Raw genomic sequence first — 6,301 nt, forward strand, 5'->3', positions numbered from 1 at the left:
CCAGAGCCACCAGGTCTTCTGAGCATAGGCTCATTTTCAAATCTGCTGCTCAGGTCCAGCACACATGACCCTGGGGCTTCCAGGCCAGGCGGGCCATAGTAGGACCTTCACAGCAGATAAGGTGCAATTGAGAAGGTCATGTTCCTTTGCTTCTGGAGCCAGACCTTGTGCTCAAAATCAGGATCAGTGTCAAATACTCCTTACCAGGCTTCTCTTTTCACCCCGAGACTAAACTCCTTGAAACCCGGTGCCCACAAACCCTGCCACTGTATTGGCCTCAGCTCCCTAGAGAGTCCTAGCTGATTCCAGGCTATGTTAAGAAACCACTGGCTTGGCCCCCAAGCCCTGGATGTTCCCTTTTTGCCCACAGGCTTAAAATAAATGAGCCCACAATATTCTTTGTGGCTTCCTGACACCCACACTGAGCTCACAGCTGGGACACAGGCTACAGGGACATTGTACCTGGTGCAAGACAGACCAAGGGCCTATTCAGACCCAAGGTAGAGGGTGTTGCTCATTACAGGCTGTGTCTGAGACTGGGCATGACTTCTGTCTCCCTTATGGGGCTAATTAGGTGGGGCTGTGGCCCTGATTGGGAACAATGGGAAGCCATCCTGAGGGAATCTGCTCTCAACTTCTCAGGAAGTCCTGTCTCTTAAGTGGTGAGTTCAGAGGTCACCTGAACACAGGTGAGCAGATCCCTCCCCTCCACCCAGCTGGGACCTGTGGCTGAATCCAGGTATCTGAACATCAGAACATGGCATTCACAGGGAGTGTTCTAGGGGAGGCTTCCTGATTCTACCACCCATGGGCACACAATTGACTCACATGACATTAACTGTTCATACGTGCTGTGCCTAGCTGATTGGTCCCCATTACCAGAGAACTCCCCAGCTCTTGAGGAGAAGAGAAATGCATATTGGTAAAAGGCTGAGAAAAGCGCTGATTTCTCCCAGAGTACTGAAGGTTGAAAATTCCCTTTAACCCATGAAGTTTCCAATACAGTGAACACACTAAAAACTCAAATGACATTTTGAATTTAGTACAAGAGTTATATTTCTTTCTCAATATAAGTTTGTATAGATGTCCTACATCTGGGATGATGGGACAATGGAGACCTTGAAGCCTGTCCTTGGGTAAGGGTCAACCAGGGTTGAGAGATGACTGCAGATTCTAGTTTTCCCTGGCTAGGACCCCAGAATGGGTGGAGTGAGGGGTTTTGGTGCAGAAGAGTCCAACTTTGCTAGGAATGAGGTGCTGGTAAATGATTATGGTCAAAGGGATCCCAGTCTTGCCCCAGGGTAGCAGCAAGTGAGGAGTCTGTGTGCCCTTTTCTCACTGAGAGGAGGAAGAGGGGAGGCGGGTGGTGAGGAGAGTCTATGAAAAGCCAGAGACAAGCAGGCAGGCTGGTGGGCATCCATAACTCCCTCCCTGGCCTGTTTTGCTGACCAGTGCCTCTAAAACCCCACTGGGGTGATCAGGGAAGGTGCTAGTTGGGTCTTCAAGTCTCCAAGGAGAAAACTAGTTACATGTTCTGCTGGTAGGTAGACACTTTAGAATAAAGAATGGGTGGCTCCTGAGGGTGGACAAGCTGATCCAGGGATCACCATAGCTGCAGTAGATGAGGAAGGGAGGCCTCAGCCTGGCTCTGAAGGGGACTCTAATCCAGGTGAGTACTGACCTCTGCCCTCCTTTTCCACAATCCCTTGGATCCCATGTGCACAGAAGTCCTGACAACTGAGATTTTCATGGGGTTATGCAGACACAGCCTGGAGAGCAGGGAACACTGTGACTGAATGTGCCACCTCTGCTGCCTCTGCAACCAGCAGCAAAACCCCCCTCGATGCTCAGGGTTTGTTAGTCCTCATGTGGGCTCTTCCCTGTCCCAGCCACTGGAAGGCTTGTGATCTCTGATATTCTCTGGCCCACCTCACCTTCACTCCCCTAAGTGCTGGCCACAAAGCACTGGTGTTCACCCAGGATCCTGTTCACCTGAGGTGATAGCATAGGGTGCAGGTTCTCTGAGGTTGCTGTGGGTTTCAGCCCAGAAACACCAGTCAAATGGAGTAGTTATGAGGAATTCCAGAGGTTCCTTCCTCAGCTGGCTTATGAACACATCTACAACCAGGACCACCTAAAGGAAATGCCCCTGGAGAATGAAGGGGGACAGTTCTAGACTGGTGATCAGTGGTTGCACAGTAAAGGGTGGTTATAACCTTGCTCATTGTGTCTACTGTCCAGTTGTAACAAGGTCATTGCCCAGTTGTGACCAGGCAATGCCCTGTACTTAACCAGATCAGAGCCCACTTGTGACCACACAGACCTCAGTAGTGTCCAGGCCAGGGCCCACTCTGCTTGACAAGGTCAAAGCACAGAGCGTGACCAGGTCATGACCCAATTGTGATCAGGTCAGGACCATGTGTTTAACAAGGTTAGAACCCAGTTATGACTAGGCAGGTCCCTGTACTAAACTAGGGAGTGCCTCATTGTGACGAGGTCAGGACCCACCTCTGAGCACCACCAGGGCTCTTACCTTCTACCCCCTCTTTTCCCACCTTTCTCTCTGAGTAACTGGTGCCCTTGAGAAAATCTGAGTCCAGTGTTTCTCATGTAGTGTGTGGAGTGAAGAGAAGATCCATCTGCTTCTTTGAGGCTGTCTGGATGGAGGCAGCCCTACTGTTCCCATGTTGCAGGGTGGGGACAGGGTCAGAACCTTCACAGCATTTGCTGAGCAGTTATGGCCAATCTCAGTGTCCAGGTTAGAAATGGGGATCTTCCTTAGCTCACCCTGCTGCTGGAGGCCCTGATGCCAGATACATATCTCACCCCTTTACATGTCCTTCCCTCTCCAGGAAAGCAGGCACTCACTTTCTCACATCAAGGTGACAAGTGGAGGCAGGAAGCAATTCATTACTGGACATCAAGCACTCTTGACACCTTGGACTCAGACTGGGGGAGAAGTACCTTAGTTCAGGGATGCAGGATTCCCACTCCACAGTCATTCATCCACAGGCAGGCACCCTGGTGTTTGGAAGCTCTAGCCTACCAAGCCCTCCAACAGTCAGAGAGAGACCAGTGCCTGCCAGCACACCTGTAGACTGAAAGCACCCAGTAAATCACTCCTGATGCAGGAACTCACACAAGATATTTTATTAAGCAGATGAGCAGAGTGTCTGCCCTGAAGAGGGAGAGAGAGAAAGAGAGAGGGAATGGTGGGGGAGTGATTCTCAAGTAGTTGAATTCCATGGATTAATTACAATCTGACCAATGACTAATGAGAAAGTTTGTGGGCTTATGATCTAGGTTGTAAAATGGTGTGTGTGTCAGGGGGGAGAATACTTGTGGCAACAAAATGGCAGGGAAGAGATTGACTGCAGGCTTGTTAAGCCATTGTCCCTTCATTGGCCACACCTGAGCCTCTGCAGTTGCACAACCTGCTTTAGGAGGACACCTGTGCCCTGCTGAGGTCACAGGAGTGTCCATCCAGAGGTACATGTGTTGAAGTTGGTCCCTTGTTGGTTGTGCTACTGGGAGAGTTGGAATCCTCAGGAGGCAGGGCCCTGCTAGGAGGAGGTGAAGGCTTCAGTACCTGGCCCTGCCTGTCTCTTTGCATCCCAGTTGCCATGAGGGGCTCAGGACTCCTTTGTCACACACTCCTGCCATGATGTGCTGAGCTGCCACAGGCCGGAGCAGCAGAGTCAGGTAACCATGGAGTGAAACCTCTGAAAACACTCGTCCTAGTGATCTGTTCACCTCAGGTATTTTGTCACAGCAATGGAAAACTGACTTTCAAACTTTTAACCTGCAATTAGGCTGAGCCAAACTACTCCCTTAAAGGCCACCAATACCAGAAGAATTCAGTGGCAGGACAGAGAAAACTTGGAGGCTTCCTGCTGTAGGTCTTAATGCATGAGTCTCAAAGACTGTGTGTGATCTTTAGGGTGCTGGGTACAAGACAGGGAGCAAGACTCCCAGGGGGTCTTTTAGCAGGTGGCTGTGAGTTCATCATGTCCTGGTTTAAAGATTTTTCAAGGCTAAAACTGTCTTCTTTACCTTCTTTTGTGGAAGGTGTTTCTGGGCTGGCAGGAAATTTTGCCTTAACTTTATTACACAGCAGAGCTGTTGCTGCCAGTCTTCTTAGGGCTTGGAAGGGAGCTAGAAGCCTCCCCACCACTCTAACTCTTTCAGACCTCTACTCCTGCCTGGACCCTATGCCCCAGGTTCTCACCTTCCAGACTCCTTTAGACCCTCCTCCTGCCTGATCCCTGTGCCCCAAGTCCCCACATTCCACACTCCTTCAGAGCCCTCCAACAATTCCTGGACTTTGTACACCCCATCCCCAGGGCCCAGACCTGCTTTCTCTTTCCCTGTGCCCCACTTCAGCTGAACCTGTATCCCTGCCATAGGAATGCACCCATGTCATGGGGCTCATCTTCAGGCCCCACATGCATCCTCCTGGAGACCCTGAGTTTCTGAGACTGGGACTCACTGTGGAAGGGAAAGAAAAAGAAGGAAGTGGCAGACTACATGTTCACAGGAATGACCAGAATTCTCATCAACTTGGGTTTAACTAGACATTGTTTCAAGAAACCTCTTTCCTCTTCCCACAGAGATTGCCTCTCCTGTTCCTAGGAAACCTCTCCCTCAATCCTGGTCCAGGGTCTCCCATAGAAAAGGAAGGAGGGTACTGCCAGAACCTCTGATCTGCTGGGGCTGGGGACAGAGCTCCCCACCAAATCTGCCTGACTTGGCCCCTCAGAAAAGGTCCAGAGAATGCCAGCTTCCCCTCCTGCCCCCACCACTCCTGGACCTTTGGTCAGACACTGGCTGGAAACCTACCTTTTCTTCCCCTGCCAGTTCTGGCCTCTAGACCCAGGGTGGGAAGGGAGGCAGTCAGGGACTGGGGGTGGGTGAGACTCAGAAAGCCCAAAGCCCAAAAGAGCAGTTCAGGGACAAAACAAAGTGGAGGGTGGTCAGGAATGCACACTACAACAACACACTGCAGGCACCCAGGCCCCTTCCTCCCACCATGGACACACACATGCTCACTCACTGCTTATGCACACCCACACACACTGTGAACTTTGCAGGGAGATTTTGCCAGTTTCCTTGTTTCTCAAAAACCTTAAACCTGCTCATCAGTTGTGTTGGATGTCTCTCACTCTCTCTCATATATATGTATGTTCTTGTGTGTATTGCTGTCTCTTTTTTTCTGGGATTTCTTTCTGTTTTAGCTGTATGAACAGATGACCAGAGTGGAACCTGATGTCTCCTCTAATTGTTTCCACTTGGGGCCTGGTTGTTGGTTTAGGGTTTTCCCCCCCATTCTATATGAAGTATCATGAAAGCTCTATGGGGCTACAGTGTGTGTGTGTGGAGTAAGGTTCACTTTTACTTGGTTGAGGTTTAAGTGTGGCTCATAAGCATAATTTCTGCTCTGTGAGCATGAAGTGTCCATCATCCAGCTCCTCTCAGAGAAAGGTGGAGCAGGGACGTTCAATAATATTGATAACATATGTGCAGCCCTTTAATAAGTGTCTGGTGTGTACTTTGACATTTATAACAATAACTATCACCTGTAGAGGGATTGAGGGGTCAAGATTTAACATCAGCAACAATAATAAGCAATCATTAAGAAGCAGGGGCTGCTATGTCATCCACTGTGGTAATAATCAAGATATGAATGGGTAGTAATTACATAAACTACATAATTCTATCAGGGAGTGGAACTATAGTTACTTAATTGAAGAGAAAATATGATTGTAGGATGAGAGAGAGTTTGAAATAATTAAAAACTGAATAAAGGTGAAAGTGGAAATAGGTAGCTTATGAAGGCAGTAAAGATGAAGGAGTAAAAGAATAACTAAAATAATAAAAGAAAGAAAGAGAGATAGAGGGAACAGAAAAAAATGTGCTTTTTAGTAGGTGAAAAGAGTGATGAAAGAATAGCAAAAGAAACAAAACCACAGTACAAAGTAAAAGATGAAAACAAAACAAACCCATGTAAAATTTTGTCCCACCAAAGTCAAAACAAGATTAAATAATAAATGGGTACAAATGAAAGCAATTAAATAAAAGAAAAATATATGACTATACATTTTTGCATATATCACATGAGTACAATTATACACTCACACATATGTGCACAAACCATCCACACGGAAGATCTCACACACAGAGGCCCAGGCATATACACACAATCCAGCAAAATGGAAAATAAGTTTTTAAAAAAGAAAAAAATAAAATAGAAAATAAATGTAAAGGTAAAAATTTAAAAAGAAAATAGAATAATACAAAAACT

Source organism: Sciurus carolinensis, assembly GCF_902686445.1.
Source record: "Sciurus carolinensis chromosome 14 unlocalized genomic scaffold, mSciCar1.2 scaffold_101_arrow_ctg1, whole genome shotgun sequence".
NCBI classification, from domain to species: domain Eukaryota; kingdom Metazoa; phylum Chordata; class Mammalia; order Rodentia; family Sciuridae; genus Sciurus; species Sciurus carolinensis.